The following is a 22,760-nucleotide window of genomic DNA, read 5'->3' on the forward strand; positions in this document are numbered from 1 at the left end:
GGCGTGGAGGATGTGTGTTGATTTTACAAACCTTAATAAAGCGTGCCCTAAAGATTGTTATCCCTTGCCTCGAATAGATAGTTTAATTGACGCAACGGCAGGCTACACTATGCTGAGCCTGCTAGACGCCTTCTCAGGGTATCATCATGTATTCATGGCCGAGGAAGACATGCCTAAGTGCGCATTCATCACCATACACGGCACATACATGTATAAAATGATGCCGTTCGGTTTGAAAAACGCTGGCGCAACTTACACTAGGCTGGTGGACAAAGTATTTCAAGATCAAAAAGGGCGAAACATCGAGGCTTACGTCGACGATGCTATTGTAAAAAGCAAGTCTGACAGCGAGCACTTGGCCGATTTAAGCGAGACATTTTGTTCACTAAGAAAATATAGAATGAAGCTCAACCCAAAGAAATGCAACTTCGGTGTCCGGGCCGGCAAGTTCCTCGGCGTACTTGTCAGTGCCGGTGGAATTGATGCCAATCCGGAGAAAGTCCAAGCAATACTGGACCTACCGGAGCCGAGGAATCGAAAAGAGGTTATGACGCTGACCGGAAGAATGGCGGCTCTTGCCCGCTTCATCTCTCGATCGGCCGACAAGAGCACACCGTTCTTTCAAGTGCTGAAAGGGAATAAAAACTTCAGCTGGGGGGAGCAACAGAGCACGGCTTTCGTGCAATCGAAAGCTCACCTTCGACACCGCCGACCCCGTCTGGCCGATCTTTGGGGAGACGCTATATCTATACTTAGCAGTTACCTCGGCCACGGTCAGTGCCGTAATCGTCAGGGAAGAAAACAAGCAGCAATACCCAATTTACTTTATCAGCCATACATTGCTGGACGCCGAAAGGAATTACCCACTGATCGAAAAAGCAGCCCTCGTCGTCGTCGTTGCCGCAAGGAAGTTAAAACCCTACTTCGACGCACATCCTGTGACGGTCTTAACCGACCAGCCATTGGAGAAAGCCTTAGAAAAATTCGAAAAATCAGACAGACTTATCAAATGGGCAGTGGAGCTCTCCGGCTACGGCATTCAGTACAAACCGAGGCCCTCGATAAAGGGGCAAGCACTTGCAGACTTCCTGGCCGAATGCACATATCAAGAAAAATCAAATCCCGGTGTGTGGGAAGTATATACCGACGGGTCCTCCACGGCGAACAGCTCAGGAGCCGACATCCTTATCATCAGCCCTAACGGGGACGAGTTTGAGTACGCCATGAAGTTTACCTTCTCGGTCTCAAATAACGAATCCGAATATAAGGCGGTGATAACTGGAGTCGAGTTAGTTAGAGCTGCCGGGGCGGAGCATGTTGTGTTGAAGACAGATTCACTCTTAGTAGCTAATCAAATCAGAGGAGAGTATGAGACTCGAGACGATGGGATGATAAGGTATCTGGAGAGGGTAAAAGCTGACACCTCAAAACTGAAATCTTTCCATATACAGTGCATTCCCAGGTCTGAGAACAACCGAGCCGACGCTCTCTCAAAACTTGCCAGTTCAAGCATTAAGAATGTCAGTCGAACCGTGCTGGTGGATATCAGGAATGCTAAAAGCATCACTGAGACCGTCGGCATGGTGGGCGACATCGAAGTCGAGACGACGTGGATGACTCCGATAATGAAATTCAAACTTACAAATGAGTTTCCGGAGGACCGCAGTCTCTCGCAGAAGATAAGAAGGATCGCCGCAAGGTACTCAGTGTTCGAAGGAGAATTATACAGAAGGTCTGTAATAAGGCCACTCTTGAAATGTGTCGGCCCAGCCGACGCGGAGCTAATACTGACAGAGATTCACGAAGGCATCTGTGGACATCACATGGGGGCAAGAACGCTAGCCCACAAAGCTCTCCGAGCCGGCTACTTCTGGCCTACCATGCTTGAGGATTCCAGAGCAAAGACCAAGAAGTGCAAGAATTGTCAGATGCATGCTCCGGTAATACATGCACCTTCCCGAGACCTGCAACCGGTGTTTAGTCCCCTTCCTTTTGCACAGTGGGGGATGGATTTATTGGGGCCATTTCCGACGGCCTCCGGAGGAATAAAGTACCTAATTGTCGCCGTTGACTACTTCACCAAATGGGTCGAGGCTGTCGCGGTACCTGCCAAGACCACGGCGGCCGTAAGAAAAGTGATTTGGGAGAACGTCATAACTCGTTTTGGGCTACCCCAAGTCATGGTATTCGGCCACGGCCGAGAGTTTTGGAGCGACATGGTGATGAATTGGTTGGAGGAGCTTAGAATCAAATTTGCATACTCCTCCGTCTGCCACCCTCAGAGCAATGGGTAGGCGGAAGCAACTAATAAAACAATCCTGAACGGGCTGAAAAAGAAGGTTGAAGATCTAAAGGGAAGATGGGCTGATGAACTACCCGGCGTCCTGTGGTCACTTCGAACCACGGAGAAAGAAGCAACGGGGTACAGTCCATTCCACCTAGTCTATGGGTCTGAGGCCGTCCTGCCAATTGAAGCAACGGTGCCGACATTCAGAACGCAAAATTTTGACCCAGTCGAAAATGAGGAAGGCCTAAGAGCCTCCCTAGACCTGGTCGAAGAAAGTCGAGACACGGCACGGCTCAACTTGGCCGTTTATCAAAACCGGATGAGAAGAACATACAACCGTAGAGTCCACAAAAGGGACTTAAGAGTAGGAGATCTAGTCCTAAGAAAGTCGGCCGCCACAAACAAAGGAAACGTCCATGGAAAAATGACGGCCAACTGGGAAGGACCCTACAAGGTGGTTGAAGAAATGAGGCCGGGGACATACTGGGTGACAGACATGGAGGGTGTTCCTTTGATGAGCCACTGGAACACGGACAACTTAAGGAAATATTTTGTATAGCGGCGGAGGTGTCCGAGACCGTTGTGGACACCCCAACGCGTGATTATACCTTATGAAGAATAATCCAAGTTTTCCATCAAAATACTTGTCCCCTTCATAGTCATGCCAGAATAGACGCCACGGCCAAAGCCGGGCAGTCACGCCAAATGCAGTTGATACTCGCAAAAGCGACCAACATGCTTAGGAACGTATAAGTACAGTTGAGACGCAAATCTAGCCGCCTCGGCCAACCAAAGGCCCGGCAGAGGAAGCGATCAATATGTCTACAGATACGAACGCTGTCGAGCCGTAACCTCGATTGCCTCGGCCAAAACCGGGAGTGACGGGGACACAACGACCGATACGCTAATAGGAACCTATAAGTACAGTTGAGACGCAAATCTAGCCGCCTCGGCCAACCGAAGGCCCGGCAGAGGAAGCGATCAATATGTCTACAGATACGAACGCTGTCAAGCCGTAACCTCGTTTTACCTCGGCCAAAGCCGGGGGCGACGGGGACACAACGACCGATACGCTAACATGTTCACAACGGTGGTTGGGAAGCGCAAATCTGACCGCCTCGGCTAAGACCGGGGGTGGTGGAGGAAGCGACCGACATGCCAACATGTTTAAACGTTTAAGTACAATTGAGATGCGCCTTCTAACTGCCTCGGCCAAGCCGAAAGTAAAAACGAAAAAGCACTCAATATGTTGAAACGTAAGAAGACAACTTAATGGAGGCAAAATAAACAAACTTTACTAAAATTGTTTACAGGATGAGGCAAAACAAAGTCGACGGCCGTCCCCATAGGGATAGCCTAAACACAACCTACCAAAAGTTTAACAAAAACAAAAAGTACAACAAAAGGTTACAGACATAAGACTTGAAGCGCCAAAAGGATGGCAGGGAGGAAAGGCTCAATAGTTGGCCCCCGAAGCAGTGAAGGCCGTCGAAGGGCCGGGTGAATCTGGTGACGAACGCCGTCTCCCTATGCTTGTTTCTCGCTCTCCACCCGGCAGCAGTAGCGCAAAGCATCACCATCGATGGGCGACCCAGGCGGACTTGGCGGCCTTCACCGCCTTCGCCCTCTCAGCTTCCTCCCTGGCCGCCTTCACCTTCTCAGCATGGGCCGCCTTGGCCGCAGCCTCCTCAGCGGCCTTCGCCGCCTCTGCCTTCTCCGCGGCCTTTGCCTCCGCAGCAGCCGCCTTCTCATCAAGAAGTCGGTCAAAATCTTTCCACGGGAAGGAGCCTTCAGGAAAGAGCTCTTTAATTACATCCCTGGTAGTATCTTCAGCCTGGTCCCGGTACTGGGCACACATGTCAGGGATGATGACAATTTGGAGCGTCTCAATGTCCTTCTCCCTCTGAGCAAGGATGGCCTTTGTGTTCCTGTGCTCCTTCGCCTCGGTCAGATGCAGGGACTTCCATTTTTCCCTCTGCTCAACCATAGCATCGTAACCACCCTTTGCCTTCTCTCTCTCCTCCCGCAGCTTAGCGGCGTCAGCCAACGCAGCCTCAACCTTGGGTCTCTCGGCGAGGACCCGCTTCTCAGCTTCCTCCTTAAGCTTTCGCTGAGTGAGGAAGTTCTCCATGGTGGCGACGAAGTCCTTCTTCGCCTTCTCGGCCTCCTTCTTAGAATCAGCAAGCTCGAGCCTAAGCCGTTCGAGCGCAGGAGCTGCCTCAGCCATGAGCTTTTCTTGCTCCGTAATGTGAGCGCCGGCTAGTTCAGTCCACTTCGCCAGCCTCTTGGACAACCTTGCGCCCTCCGCCACAAGCTGAGCCGGGGAAACCTTCAGGGATGAGGAGTCGACGGTGACATTTTGATTGACCATCTGCATAGGCCGCTTCTCCAATTTCCGTTCAGTGGGACCGACAGCCGGCAGCGGTTGATCTACAAAAAATTCAGACAAAGCATCCATGTCAACATTCATTGACATATCAGAGAGCCTGTCATCAGGAATGCCTAAAGAGCCTGCTAAATCCGAGCCCTGGGTTAGATCCGTACCGGTCCTGGCCTTCTTAGAGAGAGGGCCGACTGGCCCCTTTTCTTTCCGGGCCTCGGTAACAGCAGCGGCGGCAAGCATTGCCTCTTTTCTCTTATTCTAAGAAGGAGGAGCCTCCACAACGGTGACCTCCTCTTCAACATCAACGACCACCGTCTCCTTTTGGACTGCGGAGATTGAAGATTGAGCTGGAGTTGACGCGTTGCCGCCGTAGACATTGTCAGTGGTCTCCGGCGTGGCACGTTACCAGCAATCTGCGCTTGGGCCGCCGTCACATCCAGTGCCTTCAACTGCTGCTCCATAAGTTCGTGAGGGGCCGGTCTGCGATCACGTGGCAAGGCCTTAGGATGCAGCTCCACAACTCTCCCGTTCTCGTCAAGTCCCAACCTCTTGAGGATGGAGACAGGCAGTTCCGGGCCAAATCGGTCTGCAAGAGAAACGAAGCAGGAGTTAAGCAAAAGAAATAAACCAAGGTTCAAATACAGAAACATAAAAAGCAAAGATGGGCCTCATACCGACCCCACTCACCCTGGTTGAGGGCCGGTATGAGGCCGACGTGGCAGAGCAGCTCATCCTGAAGACTGATCTGCGTCGGGGGCATCCATCCCTTCGGCGTGCCATCCTTCTCAGCCTCAAACAGGTGCATTGCCCGCTTTTCATCCTCATTAAGATAGACCTTCTGGGCGTCCATCTTAATCTTACTACGGGAGACATATCTATCATGCTCCCCCTTATTCTCGTACCGCAAATTGACGCGGCTTTGGAAGGACCGGGGCAGCGGATAGTCCTCCGGAACCTCGACGTATACCCACCGCCCCTTCCAATCCTTGCAAGATGTCAGCTTCGAAACGGTAACATAACCCGCCTCGTTCTGTATGTTGTACCACCCCGTGCCACCGAGGGTAGACTGCCGAAGATGATGAAGCCGGCGGAACAGGTTAACTGTTGGGGCCTCCCCCTTAAAAAGACAAAGCCACACGAAGCCGATAATCGTCCTGATGGCCAACGGATGCAGTTGTGCCACGGCGACGTTCATGGCCTTAATTATGGCAGCAACGTGTACATTAAGAGGAAACCGGAGCCCATACTCCAGGTGTCTGATGTACACGCTGATATAGCCCTCAGGAGGGCAACAGACCGCCTAACCTTCCTCAGGGATAACAATTTTATACCCCCTGCCGAAGGAGTAATGGTCTTCAAAAAGATCAGGACCGGAACAACTAGCGAACTTATTCGTCCAAGCACGATCGGGATCGATCGAACAAAGGCCGCCGTGATCCAAGAGATGCGGCCTCTCCGAATCAGATTGAGTCGCCTCATCATCATCATCATCACCAAAACCCTCCAAAAATTTTGGATCAATCTCAGGAGAAGGCGACTTAGGACCCCCAAACCCTATCGGGGTGACAACCAGTTGCTCCTCTTCATAAGGATGCGATGGTTCGCCCCCCGGCGCAGAGGTACTGGGTTGAGCATCAGCAGAAGACATGACAAAAATTACTTAACAAATAAAAGTTGAAAAATTTGTTTGATTACCTTGGAAGAAAATGTTACACCGAGTAACGCTTCGAGAAATTAGAGAGAGAAAGAAACTCTTCGAAAAAACTAGAGAGAATAAATTTTTTGAGAAAATGAAAGTTGTGCGGAAAATTACGGGCACACTGCTCTATTTATAGAGCAAAGCCCATGAAGCGGACCAATCAGGGCAAAGCCCATGAAACTTCCACCAATCAATGCCAAGCCACGTGTCAAGCATGCAGCCACGGAATGTCAATCGACACACAGTGACAAAACTTCTTTGACACGCTCCTTGGTACCTACCTGCTAACGGCCAGCTGATCAACAAAGCAAAGACAGCACCGGCCGGGGGCAATTAAAAGCACACGGCCCTCAACCTTGGTCTCGGCCAGCGCCATTTTCTTTTTTCCACATTTGATGTCCATTACACATCCATGTGGAGGGGGCATACAGTACGGCCTGAACAGAACCAAGCCGATGAAGAAGAAGCCGGGGAAGACATTCAACTTGCGCAGAATACGCTCAACACTCATCGAAGGTCCATACCACAGCATAGACTACGCTGGGGGCAAATTAATGGGGCATATTCTGTACCCGCTGACCGAGTCAACATATTGAGCAAGGTCAAAGCCAAAGGACAACAAGTCAACGTTTTAGACATCCTAACCGACGCAGCCTGTCGGCCTGTCACTTGGGTCTCGGCTAGGCAACTATCCAGCCGGGAGGCACATCCGCGTACTCACATCCAGTCCCCTCGGCCTGGAGTCAACCAGGCCAGCCGGCCTGCCATGGGTCCCTCGGCCGAGGGTAGAACAGTCTTTCCACCTGCTCTGCCACTTGGCCACTTGGACACTACGTGACAAAAGGTGAAAGTCTATAAATACTCCTCAATCCTCATTGAGAAGAGGATCCACAATTCATCCGAAATATAACCTAAACATCTCATAATCTGGTATAAACTCCCTTATCTCTCTACAATACACATTGCCAAGTAACACGCAACTTATCTCTTTTAAGTTTACTGACTTGAGCGTCGGAGTGAGTACGCTCGGTACCAAGCCGAGCCCTCAGTTTGTTCATCTTTACAGGAGAGTCCGAAAGGAAAAGTCAAGCAACGACATCATTCCACAAGCTTACGTGGTCACAAAACACTGCTCCGAAATTACACTCGGAACAAGCATGATGGTTCATTGGCAAGCCATAGAAGAATCGTCATGAATTCTCGAGGAGAACTAATGAGCGATTCCAGTGATGGACAGAACACTCTGTTATGTGACAAGAGGTTGTACATATTGAAGTTCGATCACACGTAAGGATTTATGAAAATCCTAAGCTATTTAAGCTAAAAGGAGAAATAAGAAGCTTTGGAAAGATACTTAGTTTTAATAAGAAGTTACTCAAAACTAATATTTTCTAAAATTCTAGGACTTATGAGAAGTGCTAGGCTAATCATCTTGAAAATTGTTGCAAGACTCTACAAAACGTATACCTAGGGCATTGTGAGTGGGTAGAACACTTGACCAGTGCAAGTTACATCATCCACCACAAATTCGTTGGTTATGTGATAAACAACAAGAAAGTTCTTTCAAGATAAAGAACCCAAACCAAGGTTGGGAACCTATATGTGTACTTGGTAAGGTTCATGCTATGAGAGATAACATGAATGTAAAGGAAAATGCGATAAAAGAAGTTTGAACACGTGGACACATGGTATGTTAAACTTGTATTGCAATCGACTAGTGTTTACACACTTACGATATGCATCACAAGGTTGTAATATGGTATTGACTACCCGAATGTGATGTCGACATTTGTCGTTTGAGTTATTATTAACTCACCTTATACTTTGTTACATCCAAACGGGTTGTAGAGACAATTGAACTCCGTTAAAGTGAACACGGATTAACATAGTATTCGCCCATAGTCACTTGTATGAGGTGACGTCTCGAAGTGACTAGAGTGTGATGCGATTAATGGCAAGTTCAAGTGCCATAGAGTCATGTGTGATGACTAGTCGGTTACATAGGCAGACTGTTAGAAACACCTTGTCGGGCCTTATGACCGCTTATAGAGTTATGGCAAATTTATATAGCCTGGTCGTGGTGAGAGCTACTATAGTATTCTAATGAGTCGATTCTTTTGACTAAAGATTGTTCGCCTAAGATGGCACAATTTCAGATTAACTTTGATCTGTGTTACTACGACCTTTATAAATGGGGTCAAATGGGCATATTTTGGGTAATGATGGCTGTGGCTAGTCGAAGGGAATGAGTGCAATATGAATTGTCCACCCTTAGTCAGGGTTATAACAATATCTCAGGGCCACTCGAGGAGTAATGAACTGGAAATGCGTGGCCACGCTCGAAAGATATCTATGGTAGATAAATCCGGTCAATCAGTTATTCTCCAGATCGAGGAAACCACTCTCGATATGATCACTTGCAAGTACGACTTGAAAGACACCTTGCATTGAGTGGGAGATAGTAATAGGACAAGAGAATTGGTGACGCACAGTTGTCGAGGACAAGTGGGAGATTGTTGGAATATGTGTCCTCCGACAATAATGCGATCACAACTGTCGATAATGATGATCACATGTTTAAGTCTCATTTTAAGAATACAATTGGGAAGTAATATTTTACTGTCAACTGGTCCACACATATCGGTAATGATTGGCTGACTAGAGTTTGACATTACTGTCGTGCGACGGTGGTGATCAGTTGATCCCCTTAGGTCATACCTAAAGGGTAACGCTCTTAATTGATTATTTAATTGATCGTATGACGATACGGGTTAATTAAATTACTTAAAATTGACGGACAATTTTGGAAGTAATATTTACATATCTCATTATAATTTGATTAAATAAGATACGGTCTAAGTGATCGAATTGTTTTATTACTTAGATGAAATTATTGTTTAAGGAAACAATTGAATTTGAATGAATAATTTATTATAAATACAAGATGTTGTGATTTATAATTGGTAAATCATTTTGGTACAAGTAATTATGAATTACTAAGTCGATTTTGTACATGACGTATTTTTATTAATGCGTTGATTTTTAATATGTTAAAAATGCATAACAATTTTACATGACTTGTGACATGTGATAAATTGACAAATTGACAAAGATAAAATGGAATCCATTTTATCTTAAATGGACCGAAATAGAGGGTGTATTAGGCTAAATATTGTGTTGATTAATTTTAAGTGGAAAGCATAATCATTTACCTAAATACAAGCCATGCAAACCTAGTTGTTTTTGTGAAGAGCACCTTGATCATGCATTGGCCAACACCACCCCACCCTACCCGGTTTTCCTTGTAGAAAAGACCAAAGGGTTTTCTCTATAATTTAACCTAATATACTACATCATTAGTTAGTGTATTATTCATTCTAACATCATCTAAAAATATAGAGTTTTAGAGAAATAAATTACTCCATCTTCTCCCTTCTCCTAACCGAAAAATAGGAGACCAAAACAATAATTTTGGGTCAATTTTATTTAGATTAATATTGTTCTAGTATTAATAATATTAATCTTATTAAGAGGTTATCTTGGGTATTATTCCTTGGGAGGGGTTCTAAACTTGAATCCTTTGTTCATCCAATTTTAGGAGAGCTCAAGAACAAGTGAGTAGGAGAACTCATTTGTGCCCAATAATCCGAAATTTCTATTGTAAGAATGACGATTTCTTCTTTATCTTTTTCCATGTTTGCATGCATAAGATTTAAATTAATTTTATGACTAAATTAAATTCTAACATATAAGAATATGTTGTATTATGAGATATAGATTTCTAACATCTCCAACTCCCACCTTTTGATTGTTTTTCTATAAAATTTACTTTACTTTTTAATGTGGTTTATACTTTTTTTAACCATTATAAGATAATCGTTGATCTCAAAATGGAGATTTTATAATATTTCCTTAAATTTGTTATTAAGCGTATATTGTTGTGTAGTTTTACTATTATGTTTTTCCGATCAACCTATTTGAATTTGTATTTTTGTATTCATGAGTATAATCATCTCTAACATATATTTTTCTTTTTCATTTCATATGAACTATTATCAAGGCATGTACTAAAAGGAAGCGAAAGTGAACCTTTAGATAAATATGAAATAGTATGATTTCTAAATTCTAATCCGTATATTTTTAAGTTTATGTTTTTTTTTCCAAAACCGGAATAGATTATTTTATAGTCTTTAATACTATTTTTATTTTTATATAGGATCGTGGACATAAGTATAACAAGAGATGGATCAAACTCCTGAAATACTAATAATTAAGGAACTTAAAAAATTTTATGAACCTTTTGGAATTCGAATTTAGGGAATATCGTTTTTTAGATTATTGAGCAATTGAAATGAAAATTTAATTCATAATACATGGACTAGATACCGACCATACCGACCATACCGTTGAATCATATCTAATATTTTTCTATCGATATAATAAATGTTTTTCGGATGTAAATAATATTTGAAACATGCACGTGGTGATAAGACTTCAAAGATATTTCTATGGGACGGTTGATGGAGAGGTCTCGAAATAATTTGGATATGACTATACTGAGGTATTGAGTTTACAACCTTATAAGGCGTCATTGAAGAATTTTCCATACGGAATTTATTATATACGGATGGTTTCAACTTTTAATATTTAAAAACCCACTTTATTATATTGCAAAATAAAACACACGTATATATGATGAGTCATCTTTGTCATTGCTCCGTTGTCAAGTTTCTCAAAATTAATAGCTACCAGATTGCCAGTTTGCCACTTGCATGATTCGATTTAAAAAAATAAACCAAAGTTGTCAAAGAAATAAGGTATTAACTAACTAATTTCTATGTATTTCAAGAATGTATATTTTTAAATGGATCAACAACTAATTGCTCGAACAAATATTAACAATACGATAAAAATATCAAAATTAAAACAGATAAACCCGTGAATGTCACGGGTCACAAACCTAGTTGTAGGTTTAATAGCCATTATAAACTATTGATTCCCATCTTTTAATTTGTCTTTTCATTTATTTTTGAGTTATGAGTATTATTAAATAAGATAATTCATTAGTGAGGAGCTCAAGAGGTAAAACAAATAGGAAAAAATGTTAATGAAAATTACTATTATTATTATTATTATTATTATTATTATTGATCTTAAATAGTGGTTGAAATAAAATGTCATACCTTTACTTTTAATAATATTATTAAACTTCACAATTATTTTATTTTTAATTAAAAGGGTTTGTATAGTGATCTTAAATAAATAGATCTAGGTGTAAATTTTAAGTGGTACAATTTCAGGAAAGTTATGTTTAACTTTTTACCAAAAAAAAATATACAACATTTTCAACCAATATTTCATCATATGAAAATAAATTTTTAAAAAAAACTGAACTTTAATCAATTCGTTAACATGTTTTATTACAAAACATTCAATTAAAATGTTAATTTTATAAGTTAATGTTATGTTGTCAATTGTCGTTAATCAAGTAAGTAATATAAACCAAAATTAATTAATATTAACCAATCTAAAAATGACATGTGGAATAAAATTAAATGGTATAAGTAGCCTTTTAACTATATAGTATAGAAGTATAGATAGATGTCTGCGTGGAGAATGGTTGGGTAGGCGTGTGTCAATCTTAACCAAGGTGGCAATGTGAATGTTTATGTGGCTTTTCCACATCCTACGTGGCTTTGTCTAGTTGGCATTTTTTAGCATGCCTTTTAATAGTATTTTATAGATATTGAATAAGAAAAGAAACAGAATTGTTGTTGCAATTGTGCTATTCGGATCGACGCTTTTCGTTCCAACCCAAGTTCTTGTTTGACACGTTTTCAGACATTAACTCGATTTATAGTTAATAAGTCTTAACTATAAATCCCCATTGTTCGATCTATAGGTCTAGATTAAGCAAATATCCGGTTCTTGTATTGTTTCTGGTTCGTTATCTCTTGTGTTTGTTCCCTCATTTAATCCTACTGTTCGTTGTTGTTAATTTGCTATTATTGTTTTTCATAGTTACAGTCTCCAGGACTGTTGTTTTTTGATCAAATTTGTGTCATATTCATTAGTAACAGTATGTCCGCCTATTGAATCTGAGGTTTCCGCCTGTTGCATCTGAGGTTTCCGCTGCAAGTTCTTGTCGTTATTCAGATTTGCTTCCGCTACCATGAAGGTTGCCTTAACTTTCATATCATAAGTGGTATCAGAGCTTCGGCTCTTGATTTCCTCAAATCTAGACGGTCCTAAGCGTGTCAAAGCCAAGTTGTGAGTTGAATTTCTGATTGCGATTGGAGTTCAAGGGTTAAACTCGTACAAGTAGTTCGAGGGTTAATCGGTTTTGATCCAAGGAGCACGGTTCTAGTAACTTTCTACTCAAGGCGTGACGGTTGCAAAAAAAAAAACAGTTACTCTTCACGTGCGCGGTAGTGCCTCCACTAGTATCCACACGTATGAATAGGAGATACGATTTGTATGCTAGTACAAGGGTAGGGTTTGTTATTTCTCACAGAGGAATAGAATGGATGAAACTGACTCCCATATATCTCTATATATACGAAAGCAAAAACTTAGTTTCCTAATCAAACCCTCTTTAATTAATCGCAACTGAGCCTAATCTAATTAGAGCCCTATTTCCATATTTCAGTCTGACTGTAAAAGGAAACACCGTATTCATCTTGTGTGTGACCCAATGGGCCCGTTTAATTCTACACCGAGTCAAACTCATTTAAGACTCGGTCCGTAAGCGGCTTCTAGCAAAACGTTATTAATAGGAATATTTATAATAGTTGGGCCTCAACCATCACCTTAAGGTTTTGGTTAAGATGGTTCATCTATCAGTTACGGTTAACTAGAATATAAACCGGGTTACCTTAATTGGACTCCGGACATAAATCCAACACGATGATGGTGATTGTAGTAGTTACGAAGATGTATGGTGGGTTGACCATGACGGCCATGATAGTGATGTTGGTAATTATGGTAGTGATGATGGTGGTGATAGTAGTACTTATGGGGATGTATGGTGCAACGATAATAACAACGATGACGACGAAAACGATTGTGCTCCGGCTGCTGATAGTGATGAGTTATTAGAAGTGAGGATTGAGGCATTTATAGCCAAGGTCATCAATGCTTGGAAGGAAGAATGGCTTAGGGAAAACATGCAAATTTAGCTGACCATATTCCTTGGGCTATTCGTTTAGCTAATTCGACGTTTTTTTTCTCCTGTTACAAATTGTGTCAGTTGTTGACATTTTGAATTTTATTTTGTTGTCTAAAAAAAAAGAATTTTTTTTTTTTTTTTTTTTCAAATAAGTGAAGTTATGTGCAGCTGAGAATTAAAATATTATTATTATTATTATTATTATTTTTTTTTTGATAAGGTAAGGAAACTAAGTTGATAATAAACCAACTTATACCATATATCCTCGCGGATGAGAGAAAGGTAAACGAAATTCAAAGAATTTCAATTTACCTTATTATTATTATTAACAACAACTTTTTTCAATTTTTTTTAGTGTGTCGCAACTCTAGAGAATGTTTGACTTGGTAAACTAGCTGGAGTATATGTTACGTACAAGATAATTGGTGTAGACAGTATGTAGTATGTAGTACACCACCTACCAAGAGCGAGGCATGCAAGATTACAGATTAGCTATAAGTGCGGAGCATCAAAGGTAAGGCATATCACAAATTCTTGTTTGTGACGGCACATATCCGTCACTCTTGAGTGACGGATACCATTTTACCTCACAAAGTATTCACTTTTTCTCTCTCTGCAACACTATTCATGTGGTTCCCCTTCTCCACTAACCCATTTTATTATCATTTTATCTCACAAAATATCCGCCACAAATAGTAACCCGTCACAAGAGAGACCAATTGAAGGCATATAGTGCCTTAATTTTGATCGATGAAACCTTCGCATTCTTTATTGTATGGAAATTGTAGGCACAAAATAAAAGGAGAATGAAGAATGAAGGGCTAGGAAAGAGGTATTTAGATGTCGAGAAAATATCCCATTTTATTTCATAAATAAATAAGAAAAATAATATATGGAGGGTACTATAATAAAAGTATACGTGGTTTGTAGGATACTATATACTAGGTTTGATGTCCGACTACGTTCGGGCTACCTTTATTTATCATTTAAAATTTATTTTCTATGAAATAAGATTCGCTAAATTTGGTTAACACATACATTTACAATTTATATCTTGAAATTATGATAAGATGTAAAATTAATCAACAAATTATGAGACACGTTCACCACTCCCGCTGTTAATATTATTACTTTCACTACATCCCATGTTAATACTATTACGTTCACTACTATTCCGGTTACGGTTGTTTCTTTAACTACTCCTACTATTTTTACGGTTAATCCGTTAGTTTTGTCAGACTCACATATTTAAATAAATTAATATTTTTCTAAAATCGAATTGTTAATTAATTTTTCATACTCCCGCCGTCATTATTTTTTCTTTCACTACTCCCGCATTAATTACTGTTAATTTCACTACTCCCGTTGCTGATAGTATGACTTGCACTACTGTTGTTATTGTTGCTTTTACTACTCATATGGGTGGTTACTATCATATTATTTGATGGTTATATAGTTGTATTAAAGTTATATACTTAAATAAATATGAAATATTAGATTAGAATATTATTTAAAAGTAATCATTATTATTTACTAATTAAATTACAAATCTAATCAATTATGGGAATATTATATTTTTTAGAAATCTAAAATGATTTATTTATCTTTTGATAGTTTCCAAAATATAACGACTTATATTATATTTGTGTATGTTAAATAACTAACATTTTTATACTAATTAATGATTTAATACCATAAGTAGGGCCTGTTTATTTAAGGAAACTCACCATATTCTGGTGTTCTCTAAATTTATACTTCAACCAAAACTATATAATATTTATATTGAAGTCCCTTGTTCAGGTCCATCACACAGCGCTAACGATTAAAAACTATATAGTATAATTAATTTGTATAGATTTATTTAATTACATTGATCGAAGTCCCTTGGTTTTTGGAATTAATATATAGTACTAGGTTTGGTGCCCGGCTTCACCCGGGCTACCTTTATTTACCGTTAAATATTATTTTTAATGAAATAAACTATGTTGGAGTTGTCTAACTCACACGTTTACTATTTGTAATATATTTTTCTATGCATATCTTGTAATTATGGTGAAATGTAAAATTTATTTTCAAATTATGAGACACGTTCACTACCCCGCTATTAATATTATTACTTTCACGACATTCTTTCTTAGTATCATTACGTTCACTACACATGTGCTTACTATTGTTTCTTTTACTAATTCCTCTATTTTTTTTTCTGTTAAATTCATTATTCCCGTTAATTTTATCCGGCCTATATTTAAATAAATAAAATATTTCCTTGAGTCAATTGGTTATTTAATTGTTCATACTTTTTCTCATTGTTACCACTGTTACTTTTACTACATTCGTAGTTACTTTCACTACTCCCACTATTATTATAATAACTGTCATTACTCCCACATTAATACTGTTAATTTTATTAATCTTGTTGTTGCTACTATTAATTTTATTACATTTAATTTAATGTATAATTCTATGATAATACTAATTAATTCCATAAATGGGGCATGTTAATTTTAAGGAAAACCACTATATTCTTGTGTTTTCTAAATTTAATTACTTTAATTTAATGTAATTTCCATAAATATTCTTCATCATGGCATCTTTATATTATACTTTTAACCCAAACTATATAATATTTGCATTGAGATCCCTTAATCGGGTCCATCACACAGTGCTATTGATTTAAAACTATATAGTATAATTAATTTGTATAACTTTCTTTAATTACATTAAAGTCCATTGGTTTCTGGATTTAATATATAGTATTGATTGATTGATATTCAGAGGTTGACTTAGTAAACTTGGTAGAAGGTCATTTCAGTTCAGTTCAGTTTCATTTTAGTTTTAATTCAGTTACGCTCTTCTCTTTACAAATTAACTCTTACTTCAGTTTAGTTCAGTTAAGTTCAGCTCTATTAAATTAAGTTCAGTTCAGCTCCATTAAGTTCAGTTTAGTTCAGTATAGTTCAGCTCCATTAAATTCAATTCAGTTAAGACAATTTTAGTCCAAAAGAATAGGACCTAAGACCCCTTAAGATTTTTAATAAATTTCTGAAATATACCTTTTTCTCTCGCAAGTTATTACTCATTGAAGTTGGGTAATTACAAAAGAGGGCCGATTTTCATCGTCGACGTTTTAGTAAACATCGTCGGCATTTTCATTCCAAAAGACGATATTGCCCTTTTCACATTACTCTCATTTATCTTACTAAAAAAATTCTCTCTAATTCCACAAAAAACCAACTAAATTAAACAAAAAAGCGACAACAACAATTAACAAGATTAATTAGCATGACGGAACCCGAATCATCGGTACGTAAACAACATAATCGTTTCATTTTTTTGTTAATTTTCATTTATGTGCGCATCGTTAAATCTATTCGTTAGTTGATTTAAGACACGTACTTACTTAATTTTAGTAAACATGCGGTTTTAATGCGTAAAATATGACATAGTGCAAACCATGGACCAACCACTAAGACTAAGCGTACGACCATGGACCAAACAATGAACACCAACGTGCGACCATGGCAGCACGAAGAATCCCAACGTGTGGCCATGGCAACACGTTGAGATCCTACGTGTGACCTTGGCACCAAGTTGAGATCCAACGTGTGACCATGGAAGCACGTTTGGACTCATCGTGTGATCCATGGAATCACGTTGGGATCCATCGTGTGACCCATGGTCCACGTGAGATCTGGACGTTTGGCCATGGTCGGGCTTTGAGATCCCGTGTTCGGCCATGGTTGAACATTGAGCGTCGTAGTTTGGCCATGGAGAGCTTGTTTTTCTCTCGTTTAACGTAATTTATTAGGTTATGTATCGTTTTTATTGTCTAATTATTATCCAAATTGCATGAAACAGGATTCGTGGGAGAGTTTTGGCGAGAATTCAATTGATTACAACTCGTTGTTCGTGACGACTTTAGATTTTGAAACTCGTGATGAAGCTTTCAATTGGGCTAATAGTGTAGCGTTCGAGAATGGGTTTGCTTTGGTTAAAGCAACTAACAGAGCAAAAAATAGAAGTTTAGGACAATTTTGACCCGGAAAACATGAGATCGTTTCTATTGTTAAAGCAACACTTCGCAAAAAAAAAACCCTAATTCTCTCCCAATAAAGGGCTACTATTTATTACCATCAATTTGGTGGTAATAAGCTAATAGCCCCAATTCCTTCCAAAACACTAATTTTAATTACTTTACATGAACAAAAATTATTATAGGAAAGTCTTTTGTCATCTCACTATGAATTCACGGATGAGCTCGACTAATTCGTTATTATTAGAAAATATTAGAATACAATATTAGATAGGATAGAATATTAGGAAATATATATTATGTGGAAAGATAATATGTTCATGTAACCATAATATTAACTTTCCACATAATATATATTTCCTAATATTCTATCCTATCTAATATTCTATTCTAATATTCTCTAATAGTTATTTTCCACAAATAAGCTCATGCTTGTTGCTCTAATTCACATAATATGAAATTGAACGACTATAGTTTTGTGCTCGGGTGTCTAATTGAACAATTTTCTTTTTTCTTAACTCGCTTTTCTCGGCCGGATTAACGCAATGGCATGTTCTCGAGGGGGACTTGACCAATTATCTCTTTCCTAACTTGGTCTCTAACCTGTTCTTTCTAACTTAATTTCAGTTCATTTTAGTTCATCTATGCTCTATTCGGTTTAATTTTGTTTAGTTTTAGTCAGTTCTTTTCAGTTCATCTCGTCACAAAATTAATTCTCACTTCAGCTGCATTCAGTTCACCTCAACTCCATTCAATTTAGTTAATTTCAATTCAGCTCCTTTTAGGCGAAAAAATAGAGCCTTAAAATCCATTTTTATCGAACCGTATAAGTCCAAGACCCGTTCGGAGGAGAATTACCAATAACCCTAGGCGTTATTCGTGCCATCCACTACAACACGTGACGACTTCCTGCTAAGTTAGATGGACTATCTTCTTTAGAAGAAGACCAGATCGAGCACGATAAATCTAAAAAACTATTATTTTGTCCGACTAGTCACATATATTCCACCTTAATGTCATTATCACTTACTTCTAAACAAAACTAAGTCTATTGCATTGCGCATAAACTACGCAAATCAGTAATAGCTAGCCTTATGCAAATGTTTGCATGGGTTAGTTTTGTTCAGTTTCAGTGAGTTCTTTTCAGTTCATCTCGTCACAAAATTAATTTTTACTTCAACTGTTCACCTCAACTCCATTCAGTTCAGTTAATTTCAGTTCACCTCCGTTTAATTTAGTTCAGCTCCTTTCCAACTATATCATTGCTACCGAGATCCTCCATTCTATGCACAATTCAAAAAGCAATCAGGGTTGGTTCGCTCTCAAACTTGACCTTGAAAAGGCCTTCGACCGTCTTGAATGGGATTTTATTCTCTCTTGTCTTTCTCAGGCCCAGATTGATAGAGACACGATTTCCCTTATTATGAGTTGCATCTCCTCCCCTTCCACTCAGGTCTCTTTCAATGGGACCCTTCTGCCTAGCTTTTCCCCCTCTAGAGGCATTAGGCAAGGCGATCCTCTTTCTCCCTACCTTTTCATCATCTGTATGGAAGCTCTCTCCACCCTCATCCACCAGTCATGCACTGACCTGGATTGGACCCCTTTTCCCCTTGGCAAAGGAGGTGCTTCTTTCTCTCATCTTCTTTTTGCGGATGACATCTTACTCTTTGGGCGTGCTTCACAGAATAACTTGTGCGCCCTCCAAGACACTCTCTTGAGTTTCTGTTCCTCCTCGGGACATAAAATTAACTGTACAAAAAGCAAACTCATCTTCTCCAAACAAACCTCTGTGGATGCTATTAATATGTTTGAGACTTCCCTTGGAATCAAAACCACTTCTAACCTTGGTAATTACCTTGGTTTTCCTCTTAAAGGAACCAAACCCAAGAAATCTGACCTTAGGTTCATCCTCGATACCATTCACTCCAAGTTAGCCAACTGGAAAACCCGTTTCCTTTCCAAAGCAGGTAGACTCTGCCTTATAAAATCCACCTTAAATGCCATCCCCTCTCACATCATGCAATGCATCCGCCTCCCTGCCCTCACCCTTAAGGACATTGACAAATGTGTTCGTACCTTCCTTTGGTCGGGCACATCCTCTAGAAAACTTCACCTCTCTAACTGGGATCTTGTTACCAAACCCTTGATTCTTGGAGGCCTTGGGATTAAAGCTGCCCGTCCCCTTAATGATGCTTACTCCGCCAAACTTACTTGGAAAATTCTTGTTGATAAGACTTCCCTTGCTTCTTTTGCCTTGCGTAGCAAATACGCATTCCTCCGCCAAACTTCTTTCCGAACCGGTTCCCACATTTGGAAAAATGTGGGTATTGGTGCTCCTATTCTCCAAAACCATCTCACGTGGTCCATTGGATACAGGACTTCCATTTCTCTTTGGAATGCACTACTACAAAAATCATCATAGACATCAGACATTTTCACCAATAGGCATCGGATTTATTACTGATGCACAGTTGACACATGTATATTCTCTATGCTTATACATCAGTCTTAAGTCTGATGTCTATTCGAAAATAGACATCAGAGTTTTAGGAAATCTGATGTCTATATATTATATAGACATCAGATGTTTACAAAAATTAGATGTCTATTCAAGACAATGGACATCAGATATTAAAAAAACCGATGTCTATAATTATTTTTTTCATAAAAAAAATAAATTATGCTATTGTTGCCCATTACATAAATCCTACACATGATCGCATTTATATGATTGGTAAGCTTTCCTGCTCCTTTATTTATCACTTCTGTTAGTGTGTAACAATAAGAAACCATTACAAATTACAAATTACAACAAAAAATCAACTACCCAACCAACCAACTTAATCATCACAATCAATCAAACCCTCCCATCTCTAATCTCTTGACGCCTTGTAAAGCTTTTGAACCATCTTCCTATAATCTGCAAAAATCACCCATTTCGTATACCCAATTAGCAAAAAATGATCATTTTATCTTTAAAATTTTAGTACATCAAAAATCATTACCCGACTAATCCAAATAAGAAGTATGACTATCTCATTTGTATTCTTATGTAACAGTCTCGAGATAGTTTAATTACATTCATTTGACACTGCCTAAATAAAAAGCAAACAACCTTTATGATAGTTAATCAGTCATTATGGTTAGCTGGTAGTAAGAATGTAAGATGTCATACCTGCATATATTAGAATTACGTTAGCTAGAATTACGTTAGCTGTTCAAGCTTGCGAGCCTGGAAAAACTTGCAGCGACCTTTACCATTAGAGTCGGTTTCCTCACTACGCTTACCATTCTTGTTAGCTACACCACTCTCTTCCAAGGCATCATCAGAGTCCCTGCTCAAAATGCAGTGATCTTTACTTAGTGAATACTGCACAACTATTACACAGCATCACAGCCAAGTTGATTTTACTGTATATATAACAGCTAAACTAGTTTAGCTTCTGCCCTGTAGCTTATACAGGCATAAACTTAGTTTCCAGTCAAACTAATTTTAGATCGAGACCTCAATACCTCAAGGGCTCCTGCAAATAGCAGGATAAGTGGAGTTCACATATACGCAGCCTTACTCTGTGTTAGAGCCTAGAGGCTGTTTAATAATGACCACTACTTAACTCAAAGAAGACTATCTTCAACAAACAAGACTATCCTCTTCTGGTACATATCTATACTTGAAGATGATACAACACAAATAATAATTAGTTTACATATGCATATTTTTGAAAATGTGGATCCAAAGCAGAATCTTGTAATTGTAACTTAGACAGTCTCGTATTAGAATAGTTTACGAAAACGTACCTCCAAGCAACAACCTTAATCGACAAAGGGAGTGATCTATCATGTACCAGGCATTGACATAAGGCCATTACATGATGAGTCCATACCTAGGGCCATTACAGTAGCCAATCAATTCATGAGACAGTCAGTTTTAGTTTTCTCACAAGCATTTCACCAAACATGTTCATTCAAGACATATAACATTAAAAACAAATAATAAGAAAAGTTGAACAAAAATCGATTTCTCTCCTAAAGTTGGTGAGCACAGCAAGATTGGGCTACCCAAATAGAAAAGATAATAACATAGGGAAGTTAGTGAAATAGTAGGAGATGAATGTTTTTATTCAATTCACTCTTTGAATTCCCTGACTTTTTTCAAAATACAAAGAAAAGATGAGAATGAAATTCTAAGTTGGCCAAGTTCTCCGTAATTCTCCAATCAAGCCAGCCATCATAATAATCGTGCATCGCCACTTCACCAGTTCTAAATAAACATATACTCCCCAATTGATATGAAAAATCATAAAAAATGGAAAAAAAAAATGAAACTTAAATTAATGACTAAAACTAGGGTTTGAGTAATTGAACTTATTACTTAAAATTAACAAAAAATCAATCCATGAACACATATAATTAGACAAACAGACAAATATTCTAACAATAATTAGTCTAAAATAGATGAAATAACTCAGCAATTGGATTTTCCAACCTAAGAATAATTGAGATTTGGGGAAAAGCCCTTAGAATTGTGTATACTGAGGCTGAGCAACCGATGCTTGCATAGAAGTGGACTAATAGTCAGGTGGCTTTCAGCTCAGACGGTGACGATGACGGCAACGGCAGGGTTGGCGGATTGGCGGTGGAATAGCTTGAAGTTGTGTGGATATTAAGAGGGTAAAGTTTGGGAGAGAAATCGAGTATTGGCGGTGGAATAGCTTGAAGTTCCTTTTCTCTATATTCTAGTAGTGATTGGGCGTCGTCGGAAGTCATGGAGCCCAGTAATGGTGACTTGGGCTTCGTCAGCAGCATTGGAGGCCGGCCACGGTGACGGGTAAGGGAGGGTGGCAGAGCTTTTGAGTGATTGTGGGGATTAGAGAATAATATGAGGGGAGAGAGTAAATTGAGATCCAATGTAAATGTTTTATGAATGAATGAAAGCGCTAAGTAGAATTTTTTGGCAAAGTGGTGTTTATTAGCAAAATAATTAGGGAAATGGGGTTGGTTTGAAAATATTTAGACTTATGGTGTCCACGTCATCAGTTTTTATTTTTTTTTCCAATTTTTAGGCAAAGCCGCTAAGTTTCTTAGCGGCTTACTAATTTTTTTTTTTTTTTTTTTTTTTTTTTTTTAAAAAAAAAAAAAAAAAAAAGTGAATAGTAAAGCCGCTAAGAATCTTAGCGGCTTTACTATTCA

The 22,760-nt window shown here is 39.4% G+C and overlaps 1 long non-coding RNA gene across 1 annotated transcript; it reads right to left on the bottom strand.

Moving 5' to 3' along the window:
* Positions 1-21,196: 21,196 nt before the first annotated feature.
* Positions 21,197-22,264, bottom strand: LOC141602633 (uncharacterized). The gene is made up of 3 exons (XR_012524574.1): positions 22,057-22,264; positions 21,369-21,454; positions 21,197-21,235 (listed from the first exon to the last, which is right to left on the bottom strand). It is a non-coding gene; the product is annotated as an uncharacterized LOC141602633 (long non-coding RNA).
* Between the last annotated feature and the right edge of the window lie 496 nt (positions 22,265-22,760).

Source organism: Silene latifolia, chromosome 9 (genome assembly GCF_048544455.1).
Source record: "Silene latifolia isolate original U9 population chromosome 9, ASM4854445v1, whole genome shotgun sequence".
NCBI lineage: Eukaryota > Viridiplantae > Streptophyta > Magnoliopsida > Caryophyllales > Caryophyllaceae > Silene > Silene latifolia.